Genomic DNA, 13813 nt, shown 5'->3' with positions numbered 1-13813 from the left:
ATAACAGACTAGAGGGACAGTGGAGACAGAATACCTATGATAACAGACTAGGGGGACAGTGGAGACAGAATACCTATGATAACAGACTAGAGGGACAGTGGAGACAGAATACCTATGATAACAGACTAGGGGGACAGTGGAGACAGAATACCTATGGTAACAGACTAGGGGGACAGTGGAGACAGAATACCTATGGTAACAGACTAGGGGGACAGGGTAGAACAGTGGAGACAGAATACCTATGGTAACAGACTAGGGGGACAGTGGAGACAGAATACCTATGATAACAGACTAGAGGGACAGTGGAGACAGAATACCTATGATAACAGACTAGGGGGACAGTGGAGACAGAATACCTATGGTAACAGACTAGGGGGACAGTGGAGACAGAATACCTATGGTAACAGACTAGAGGGACAGGGTAGAACAGTGGAGACAGAATACCTATGGTAACAGACTAGGGGGACAGGGTAGAACAGTGGAGACAGAATACCTATGGTAACAGACTAGAGGGACAGTGGAGACAGAATACCTATGGTAACAGACTAGGGGGACAGTGGAGACAGAATACCTATGGTAACAGACTAGAGGGACAGTGGAGACAGAATACCTATGATAACAGACTAGGGGGACAGTGGAGACAGAATACCTATGATAACAGACTAGGGGGACAGTGGAGACAGAATACCTATGGTAACAGACTAGGGGGACAGTGGAGACAGAATACCTATGGTAACAGACTAGGGGGACAGTGGAGACAGAATACCTATGATAACAGACTAGGGGGACAGTGGAGACAGAATACCTATGGTAACAGACTAGGGGGACAGTGGAGACAGAATACCTATGGTAACAGACTAGGGGGACAGTGGAGACAGAATACCTATGATAACAGACTAGGGGGACAGTGGAGACAGAATACCTATGGTAACAGACTAGGGGGACAGTGGAGACAGAATACCTATGGTAACAGACTAGGGGGACAGTGGAGACAGAATACCTATGGTAACAGACTAGGGGGACAGTGGAGACAGAATACCTATGATAACAGACTAGGGGGACAGTGGAGACAGAATACCTATGGTAACAGACTAGGGGGACAGTGGAGACAGAATACCTATGGTAACAGACTAGGGGGACAGTGGAGACAGAATACCTATGGTAACAGACTAGGGGGACAGTGGAGACAGAATACCTATGATAACAGACTAGGGGGACAGTGGAGACAGAATACCTATGGTAACAGACTAGAGGGACAGTGGAGACAGAATACCTATGATAACAGACTAGGGGGACAGTGGAGACAGAATACCTATGGTAACAGACTAGAGGGACAGTGGAGACAGAATACCTATGATAACAGACTAGGGGGACAGGGTAGGACAGCGGAGACAGAATACCTATGATAACAGACTAGGGGGACAGTGGAGACAGAATACCTATGATAACAGACTAGAGGGACAGTGGAGACAGAATACCTATGGTAACAGACTAGGGGGACAGTGGAGACAGAATACCTATGGTAACAGACTAGAGGGACAGTGGAGACAGAATACCTATGATAACAGACTAGGGGGACAGTGGAGACAGAATACCTATGATAACAGACTAGGGGGACAGTGGAGACAGAATACCTATGATAACAGACTAGGGGGACAGTGGAGACAGAATACCTATGATAACAGACTAGGGGGACAGTGGAGACAGAATACCTATGGTAACAGACTAGAGGGACAGTGGAGACAGAATACCTATGGTAACAGACTAGGGGGACAGTGGAGACAGAATACCTATGGTAACAGACTAGGGGGACAGTGGAGACAGAATACCTATGGTAACAGACTAGAGGGACAGTGGAGACAGAATACCTATGGTAACAGACTAGGGGGACAGTGGAGACAGAATACCTATGGTAACAGACTAGGGGGACAGTGGAGACAGAATACCTATGGTAACAGACTAGAGGGACAGTGGAGACAGAATACCTATGGTAACAGACTAGAGGGACAGTGGAGACAGAATACCTATGGTAACAGACTAGGGGGACAGTGGAGACAGAATACCTATGGTAACAGACTAGAGGGACAGTGGAGACAGAATACCTATGGTAACAGACTAGGGGGACAGTGGAGACAGAATACCTATGGTAACAGACTAGAGGGACAGTGGAGACAGAATACCTATGATAACAGACTAGGGGGACAGTGGAGACAGAATACCTATGGTAACAGACTAGGGGGACAGTGGAGACAGAATACCTATGGTAACAGACTAGAGGGACAGTGGAGACAGAATACCTATGATAACAGACTAGGGGGACAGTGGAGACAGAATACCTATGGTAACAGACTAGAGGGACAGGGTAGGACAGTGGAGACAGAATACCTATGGTAACAGACTAGAGGGACAGTGGAGACAGAATACCTATGATAACAGACTAGGGGGACAGTGGAGACAGAATACCTATGGTAACAGACTAGGGGGACAGTGGAGACAGAATACCTATGGTAACAGACTAGGGGGACAGTGGAGACAGAATACCTATGGTAACAGACTAGAGGGACAGTGGAGACAGAATACCTATGGTAACAGACTAGGGGGACAGTGGAGACAGAATACCTATGATAACAGACTAGGGGGACAGGGTAGGACAGTGGAGACAGAATACCTATGATAACAGACTAGGGGGACAGTGGAGACAGAATACCTATGATAACAGACTAGGGGGACAGTGGAGACAGAATACCTATGGTAACAGACTAGGGGGACAGCGGAGACAGAATACCTATGGTAACAGACTAGGGGGACAGTGGAGACAGAATACCTATGGTAACAGACTAGAGGGACAGTGGAGACAGAATACCTATGGTAACAGACTAGGGGGACAGTGGAGACAGAATACCTACTGGTAACAGACTAGAGGGACAGTGGAGACAGAATACCTATGATAACAGACTAGGGGGACAGTGGAGACAGAATACCTATGATAACAGACTAGGGGGACAGTGGAGACAGAATACCTATGGTAACAGACTAGGGGGACAGTGGAGACAGAATACCTATGGTAACAGACTAGGGGGACAGTGGAGACAGAATACCTATGGTAACAGACTAGGGGGACAGTGGAGACAGAATACCTATGGTAACAGACTAGGGGGACAGTGGAGACAGAATACCTATGGTAACAGACTAGGGGGACAGTGGAGACAGAATACCTATGATAACAGACTAGGGGGACAGTGGAGACAGAATACCTATGGTAACAGACTAGAGGGACAGGGTAGGACAGTGGAGACAGAATACCTATGGTAACAGACTAGAGGGACAGTGGAGACAGAATACCTATGATAACAGACTAGGGGGACAGTGGAGACAGAATACCTATGGTAACAGACTAGGGGGACAGTGGAGACAGAATACCTATGGTAACAGACTAGGGGGACAGTGGAGACAGAATACCTATGGTAACAGACTAGAGGGACAGTGGAGACAGAATACCTATGATAACAGACTAGGGGGACAGGGTAGGACAGCGGAGACAGAATACCTATGATAACAGACTAGGGGGACAGTGGAGACAGAATACCTATGATAACAGACTAGAGGGACAGTGGAGACAGAATACCTATGGTAACAGACTAGGGGGACAGTGGAGACAGAATACCTATGGTAACAGACTAGAGGGACAGTGGAGACAGAATACCTATGATAACAGACTAGGGGGACAGTGGAGACAGAATACCTATGATAACAGACTAGGGGGACAGTGGAGACAGAATACCTATGATAACAGACTAGGGGGACAGTGGAGACAGAATACCTATGATAACAGACTAGGGGGACAGTGGAGACAGAATACCTATGGTAACAGACTAGAGGGACAGTGGAGACAGAATACCTATGGTAACAGACTAGGGGGACAGTGGAGACAGAATACCTATGGTAACAGACTAGGGGGACAGTGGAGACAGAATACCTATGGTAACAGACTAGAGGGACAGTGGAGACAGAATACCTATGGTAACAGACTAGGGGGACAGTGGAGACAGAATACCTATGGTAACAGACTAGGGGGACAGTGGAGACAGAATACCTATGGTAACAGACTAGAGGGACAGTGGAGACAGAATACCTATGGTAACAGACTAGAGGGACAGTGGAGACAGAATACCTATGGTAACAGACTAGGGGGACAGTGGAGACAGAATACCTATGGTAACAGACTAGAGGGACAGTGGAGACAGAATACCTATGGTAACAGACTAGGGGGACAGTGGAGACAGAATACCTATGGTAACAGACTAGAGGGACAGTGGAGACAGAATACCTATGATAACAGACTAGGGGGACAGTGGAGACAGAATACCTATGGTAACAGACTAGGGGGACAGTGGAGACAGAATACCTATGGTAACAGACTAGAGGGACAGTGGAGACAGAATACCTATGATAACAGACTAGGGGGACAGGGTAGGACAGCGGAGACAGAATACCTATGATAACAGACTAGGGGGACAGTGGAGACAGAATACCTATGATAACAGACTAGAGGGACAGTGGAGACAGAATACCTATGGTAACAGACTAGAGGGACAGTGGAGACAGAATACCTATGATAACAGACTAGGGGGACAGTGGAGACAGAATACCTATGGTAACAGACTAGAGGGACAGTGGAGACAGAATACCTATGATAACAGACTAGGGGGACAGTGGAGACAGAATACCTATGGTAACAGACTAGAGGGACAGGGTAGGACAGTGGAGACAGAATACCTATGGTAACAGACTAGAGGGACAGTGGAGACAGAATACCTATGATAACAGACTAGGGGGACAGTGGAGACAGAATACCTATGGTAACAGACTAGAGGGACAGGGTAGGACAGTGGAGACAGAATACCTATGATAACAGACTAGGGGGACAGGGCAGGACAGTGGAGACAGAATACCTATGGTAACAGACTAGGGGGACAGTGGAGACAGAATACCTATGGTAACAGACTAGGGGGACAGTGGAGACAGAATACCTATGGTAACAGACTAGAGGGACAGTGGAGACAGAATACCTATGGTAACAGACTAGGGGGACAGTGGAGACAGAATACCTATGATAACAGACTAGGGGGACAGTGGAGACAGAATACCTATGATAACAGACTAGGGGGACAGTGGAGACAGAATACCTATGATAACAGACTAGGGGGACAGGGTAGGACAGTGGAGACAGAATACCTATGATAACAGACTAGGGGGACAGTGGAGACAGAATACCTATGATAACAGACTAGGGGGACAGTGGAGACAGAATACCTATGGTAACAGACTAGGGGGACAGTGGAGACAGAATACCTATGGTAACAGACTAGAGGGACAGTGGAGACAGAATACCTATGGTAACAGACTAGGGGGACAGTGGAGACAGAATACCTATGGTAACAGACTAGAGGGACAGTGGAGACAGAATACCTATGGTAACAGACTAGGGGGACAGCGGAGACAGAATACCTATGGTAACAGACTAGGGGGACAGCGGAGACAGAATACCTATGGTAACAGACTAGGGGGACAGCGGAGACAGAATACCTATGGTAACAGACTAGGGGGACAGTGGAGACAGAATACCTATGGTAACAGACTAGGGGGACAGTGGAGACAGAATACCTATGGTAACAGACTAGGGGGACAGTGGAGACAGAATACCTATGATAACAGACTAGGGGGACAGTGGAGACAGAATACCTATGGTAACAGACTAGGGGGACAGTGGAGACAGAATACCTATGATAACAGACTAGAGGGACAGTGGAGACAGAATACCTATGGTAACAGACTAGGGGGACAGTGGAGACAGAATACCTATGGTAACAGACTAGGGGGACAGTGGAGACAGAATACCTATGGTAACAGACTAGGGGGACAGTGGAGACAGAATACCTATGATAACAGACTAGGGGGACAGTGGAGACAGAATACCTATGGTAACAGACTAGGGGGACAGTGGAGACAGAATACCTATGGTAACAGACTAGGGGGACAGTGGAGACAGAATACCTATGGTAACAGACTAGGGGGACAGTGGAGACAGAATACCTATGGTAACAGACTAGGGGGACAGTGGAGACAGAATACCTATGGTAACAGACTAGGGGGACAGTGGAGACAGAATACCTATGGTAACAGACTAGGGGGACAGTGGAGACAGAATACCTATGGTAACAGACTAGAGGGACAGTGGAGACAGAATACCTATGATAACAGACTAGGGGGACAGTGGAGACAGAATACCTATGGTAACAGACTAGGGGGACAGTGGAGACAGAATACCTATGGTAACAGACTAGGGGGACAGTGGAGACAGAATACCTATGGTAACAGACTAGGGGGACAGTGGAGACAGAATACCTATGGTAACAGACTAGGGGGACAGTGGAGACAGAATACCTATGGTAACAGACTAGAGGGACAGTGGAGACAGAATACCTATGGTAACAGACTAGAGGGACAGTGGAGACAGAATACCTATGGTAACAGACTAGAGGGACAGTGGAGACAGAATACCTATGGTAACAGACTAGGGGGACAGTGGAGACAGAATACCTATGGTAACAGACTAGAGGGACAGTGGAGACAGAATACCTATGATAACAGACTAGGGGGACAGTGGAGACAGAATACCTATGGTAACAGACTAGGGGGACAGTGGAGACAGAATACCTATGGTAACAGACTAGGGGGACAGTGGAGACAGAATACCTATGGTAACAGACTAGAGGGACAGTGGAGACAGAATACCTATGGTAACAGACTAGGGGGACAGTGGAGACAGAATACCTATGGTAACAGACTAGAGGGACAGTGGAGACAGAATACCTATGGTAACAGACTAGAGGGACAGTGGAGACAGAATACCTATGGTAACAGACTAGGGGGACAGTGGAGACAGAATACCTATGGTAACAGACTAGGGGGACAGTGGAGACAGAATACCTATGGTAACAGACTAGGGGGACAGTGGAGACAGAATACCTATGGTAACAGACTAGGGGGACAGTGGAGACAGAATACCTATGGTAACAGACTAGGGGGACAGTGGAGACAGAATACCTATGGTAACAGACTAGGGGGACAGTGGAGACAGAATACCTATGGTAACAGACTAGAGGGACAGTGGAGACAGAATACCTATGGTAACAGACTAGAGGGACAGTGGAGACAGAATACCTATGGTAACAGACTAGGGGGACAGTGGAGACAGAATACCTATGGTAACAGACTAGGGGGACAGTGGAGACAGAATACCTATGGTAACAGACTAGAGGGACAGTGGAGACAGAATACCTATGGTAACAGACTAGGGGGACAGTGGAGACAGAATACCTATGATAACAGACTAGGGGGACAGTGGAGACAGAATACCTATGGTAACAGACTAGGGGGACAGTGGAGACAGAATACCTATGGTAACAGACTAGGGGGACAGTGGAGACAGAATACCTATGATAACAGACTAGGGGGACAGTGGAGACAGAATACCTATGGTAACAGACTAGGGGGACAGTGGAGACAGAATACCTATGATAACAGACTAGGGGGACAGTGGAGACAGAATACCTATGGTAACAGACTAGGGGGACAGTGGAGACAGAATACCTATGGTAACAGACTAGAGGGACAGTGGAGACAGAATACCTATGGTAACAGACTAGGGGGACAGTGGAGACAGAATACCTATGGTAACAGACTAGAGGGACAGTGGAGACAGAATACCTATGATAACAGACTAGGGGGACAGTGGAGACAGAATACCTATGGTAACAGACTAGGGGGACAGTGGAGACAGAATACCTATGGTAACAGACTAGAGGGACAGTGGAGACAGAATACCTATGGTAACAGACTAGAGGGACAGTGGAGACAGAATACCTATGATAACAGACTAGGGGGACAGTGGAGACAGAATACCTATGGTAACAGACTAGGGGGACAGTGGAGACAGAATACCTATGGTAACAGACTAGGGGGACAGTGGAGACAGAATACCTATGGTAACAGACTAGGGGGACAGTGGAGACAGAATACCTATGATAACAGACTAGGGGGACAGTGGAGACAGAATACCTATGGTAACAGACTAGGGGGACAGTGGAGACAGAATACCTATGGTAACAGACTAGGGGGACAGTGGAGACAGAATACCTATGGTAACAGACTAGGGGGACAGTGGAGACAGAATACCTATGGTAACAGACTAGGGGGACAGTGGAGACAGAATACCTATGGTAACAGACTAGAGGGACAGTGGAGACAGAATACCTATGATAACAGACTAGGGGGACAGGGTAGGACAGCGGAGACAGAATACCTATGATAACAGACTAGGGGGACAGTGGAGACAGAATACCTATGGTAACAGACTAGGGGGACAGTGGAGACAGAATACCTATGGTAACAGACTAGAGGGACAGTGGAGACAGAATACCTATGGTAACAGACTAGGGGGACAGGGTAGGACAGCGGAGACAGAATACCTATGGTAACAGACTAGGGGGACAGGGTAGGACAGTGGAGACAGAATACCTATGGTAACAGACTAGGGGGACAGTGGAGACAGAATACCTATGGTAACAGACTAGAGGGACAGTGGAGACAGAATACCTATGGTAACAGACTAGAGGGACAGTGGAGACAGAATACCTATGATAACAGACTAGGGGGACAGTGGAGACAGAATACCTATGGTAACAGACTAGGGGGACAGTGGAGACAGAATACCTATGGTAACAGACTAGGGGGACAGTGGAGACAGAATACCTATGGTAACAGACTAGGGGGACAGTGGAGACAGAATACCTATGGTAACAGACTAGGGGGACAGTGGAGACAGAATACCTATGGTAACAGACTAGAGGGACAGTGGAGACAGAATACCTATGGTAACAGACTAGGGGGACAGTGGTGACAGAATACCTATGATAACAGACTAGGGGGACAGTGGAGACAGAATACCTATGATAACAGACTAGAGTAACAGACTAGAGGGACAGTGGAGACAGAATACCTATGGTAACAGACTAGGGGGACAGTGGAGACAGAATACCTATGATAACAGACTAGGGGGACAGTGGAGACAGAATACCTATGATAACAGACTAGAGGGACAGTGGAGACAGAATACCTATGATAACAGACTAGAGGGACAGTGGAGACAGAATACCTATGATAACAGACTAGGGGGACAGTGGAGACAGAATACCTATGATAACAGACTAGAGGGACAGTGGAGACAGAATACCTATGATAACATACTATGGGGACAGTGGAGACAGAATACCTATGGTAACAGACTAGGGGGACAGTGGAGACAGAATACCTATGGTAACAGACTAGGGGGACAGGGTAGAACAGTGGAGACAGAATACCTATGGTAACAGACTAGGGGGACAGTGGAGACAGAATACCTATGATAACAGACTAGAGGGACAGTGGAGACAGAATACCTATGATAACAGACTAGGGGGACAGTGGAGACAGAATACCTATGGTAACAGACTAGGGGGACAGTGGAGACAGAATACCTATGGTAACAGACTAGAGGGACAGGGTAGAACAGTGGAGACAGAATACCTATGGTAACAGACTAGGGGGACAGGGTAGAACAGTGGAGACAGAATACCTATGGTAACAGACTAGAGGGACAGTGGAGACAGAATACCTATGGTAACAGACTAGGGGGACAGTGGAGACAGAATACCTATGGTAACAGACTAGAGGGACAGTGGAGACAGAATACCTATGATAACAGACTAGGGGGACAGTGGAGACAGAATACCTATGATAACAGACTAGGGGGACAGTGGAGACAGAATACCTATGGTAACAGACTAGGGGGACAGTGGAGACAGAATACCTATGGTAACAGACTAGGGGGACAGTGGAGACAGAATACCTATGATAACAGACTAGGGGGACAGTGGAGACAGAATACCTATGGTAACAGACTAGGGGGACAGTGGAGACAGAATACCTATGGTAACAGACTAGGGGGACAGTGGAGACAGAATACCTATGATAACAGACTAGGGGGACAGTGGAGACAGAATACCTATGGTAACAGACTAGGGGGACAGTGGAGACAGAATACCTATGGTAACAGACTAGGGGGACAGTGGAGACAGAATACCTATGGTAACAGACTAGGGGGACAGTGGAGACAGAATACCTATGATAACAGACTAGGGGGACAGTGGAGACAGAATACCTATGGTAACAGACTAGGGGGACAGTGGAGACAGAATACCTATGGTAACAGACTAGGGGGACAGTGGAGACAGAATACCTATGGTAACAGACTAGGGGGACAGTGGAGACAGAATACCTATGATAACAGACTAGGGGGACAGTGGAGACAGAATACCTATGGTAACAGACTAGAGGGACAGTGGAGACAGAATACCTATGATAACAGACTAGGGGGACAGTGGAGACAGAATACCTATGGTAACAGACTAGAGGGACAGTGGAGACAGAATACCTATGATAACAGACTAGGGGGACAGGGTAGGACAGCGGAGACAGAATACCTATGATAACAGACTAGGGGGACAGTGGAGACAGAATACCTATGATAACAGACTAGAGGGACAGTGGAGACAGAATACCTATGGTAACAGACTAGGGGGACAGTGGAGACAGAATACCTATGGTAACAGACTAGAGGGACAGTGGAGACAGAATACCTATGATAACAGACTAGGGGGACAGTGGAGACAGAATACCTATGATAACAGACTAGGGGGACAGTGGAGACAGAATACCTATGATAACAGACTAGGGGGACAGTGGAGACAGAATACCTATGGTAACAGACTAGAGGGACAGTGGAGACAGAATACCTATGGTAACAGACTAGGGGGACAGTGGAGACAGAATACCTATGGTAACAGACTAGGGGGACAGTGGAGACAGAATACCTATGGTAACAGACTAGGGGGACAGTGGAGACAGAATACCTATGGTAACAGACTAGGGGGACAGTGGAGACAGAATACCTATGGTAACAGACTAGGGGGACAGTGGAGACAGAATACCTATGGTAACAGACTAGAGGGACAGTGGAGACAGAATACCTATGGTAACAGACTAGAGGGACAGTGGAGACAGAATACCTATGGTAACAGACTAGAGGGACAGTGGAGACAGAATACCTATGGTAACAGACTAGAGGGACAGTGGAGACAGAATACCTATGGTAACAGACTAGGGGGACAGTGGAGACAGAATACCTATGGTAACAGACTAGGGGGACAGTGGAGACAGAATACCTATGGTAACAGACTAGAGGGACAGTGGAGACAGAATACCTATGATAACAGACTAGAGGGACAGTGGAGACAGAATACCTATGATAACAGACTAGGGGGACAGTGGAGACAGAATACCTATGATAACAGACTAGGGGGACAGTGGAGACAGAATACCTATGGTAACAGACTAGGGGGACAGTGGAGACAGAATACCTATGGTAACAGACTAGGGGGACAGTGGAGACAGAATACCTATGATAACAGACTAGGGGGACAGTGGAGACAGAATACCTATGGTAACAGACTAGGGGGACAGTGGAGACAGAATACCTATGGTAACAGACTAGGGGGACAGTGGAGACAGAATACCTATGATAACAGACTAGGGGGACAGTGGAGACAGAATACCTATGGTAACAGACTAGGGGGACAGTGGAGACAGAATACCTATGGTAACAGACTAGGGGGACAGTGGAGACAGAATACCTATGGTAACAGACTAGGGGGACAGTGGAGACAGAATACCTATGATAACAGACTAGGGGGACAGTGGAGACAGAATACCTATGGTAACAGACTAGGGGGACAGTGGAGACAGAATACCTATGGTAACAGACTAGGGGGACAGTGGAGACAGAATACCTATGGTAACAGACTAGGGGGACAGTGGAGACAGAATACCTATGATAACAGACTAGGGGGACAGTGGAGACAGAATACCTATGGTAACAGACTAGAGGGACAGTGGAGACAGAATACCTATGATAACAGACTAGGGGGACAGTGGAGACAGAATACCTATGGTAACAGACTAGAGGGACAGTGGAGACAGAATACCTATGATAACAGACTAGGGGGACAGGGTAGGACAGCGGAGACAGAATACCTATGATAACAGACTAGGGGGACAGTGGAGACAGAATACCTATGATAACAGACTAGAGGGACAGTGGAGACAGAATACCTATGGTAACAGACTAGGGGGACAGTGGAGACAGAATACCTATGGTAACAGACTAGAGGGACAGTGGAGACAGAATACCTATGATAACAGACTAGGGGGACAGTGGAGACAGAATACCTATGATAACAGACTAGGGGGACAGTGGAGACAGAATACCTATGATAACAGACTAGGGGGACAGTGGAGACAGAATACCTATGATAACAGACTAGGGGGACAGTGGAGACAGAATACCTATGGTAACAGACTAGAGGGACAGTGGAGACAGAATACCTATGGTAACAGACTAGAGGGACAGTGGAGACAGAATACCTATGGTAACAGACTAGGGGGACAGTGGAGACAGAATACCTATGGTAACAGACTAGAGGGACAGTGGAGACAGAATACCTATGGTAACAGACTAGGGGGACAGTGGAGACAGAATACCTATGGTAACAGACTAGGGGGACAGTGGAGACAGAATACCTATGGTAACAGACTAGAGGGACAGTGGAGACAGAATACCTATGATAACAGACTAGGGGGACAGGGTAGGACAGCGGAGACAGAATACCTATGATAACAGACTAGGGGGACAGTGGAGACAGAATACCTATGATAACAGACTAGAGGGACAGTGGAGACAGAATACCTATGGTAACAGACTAGGGGGACAGTGGAGACAGAATACCTATGGTAACAGACTAGAGGGACAGGGTAGGACAGTGGAGACAGAATACCTATGATAACAGACTAGGGGGACAGGGCAGGACAGTGGAGACAGAATACCTATGGTAACAGACTAGGGGGACAGTGGAGACAGAATACCTATGGTAACAGACTAGAGGGACAGTGGAGACAGAATACCTATGGTAACAGACTAGGGGGACAGTGGAGACAGAATACCTATGATAACAGACTAGGGGGACAGTGGAGACAGAATACCTATGATAACAGACTAGGGGGACAGGGTAGGACAGTGGAGACAGAATACCTATGATAACAGACTAGGGGGACAGTGGAGACAGAATACCTATGGTAACAGACTAGGGGGACAGGGTAGGACAGTGGAGACAGAATACCTATGGTAACAGACTAGGGGGACAGTGGAGACAGAATACCTATGATAACAGACTAGAGGGACAGGGCAGGACAGTGGAGACAGAATACCTATGATAACAGACTAGGGGGACAGGGTAAGACAGTGGAGACAGAATACCTATGATAACAGACTAGGGGGACAGGGTAGGACAGCAGAGACAGAATACCTATGATAACAGACTAGGGGGACAGGGTAGGACAGCAGAGACAGAATACCTATGATAACAGACTAGGGGGACAGGGTAGGACAGCGGAGACAGAATACCTATGATAACAGACTAGGGGGACAGGGTAAGACAGTGGAGACAGAATACCTATGATAACAGACTAGGGGGACAGGGTAAGACAGTGGAGACAGAATACCTATAATAACAGACTAGGGGGACAGGGTAGGATAGTGGAGACAGAATACCTATGGTAACAGACTAAGGGGACAGGGTAGGACAGGGTAGACAGAATA

Source organism: Salvelinus alpinus, chromosome 10 (assembly GCF_045679555.1).
Source record: "Salvelinus alpinus chromosome 10, SLU_Salpinus.1, whole genome shotgun sequence".
Classification (NCBI taxonomy): domain Eukaryota; kingdom Metazoa; phylum Chordata; class Actinopteri; order Salmoniformes; family Salmonidae; genus Salvelinus; species Salvelinus alpinus.
This window is presented reverse-complemented; position numbering follows the sequence as displayed.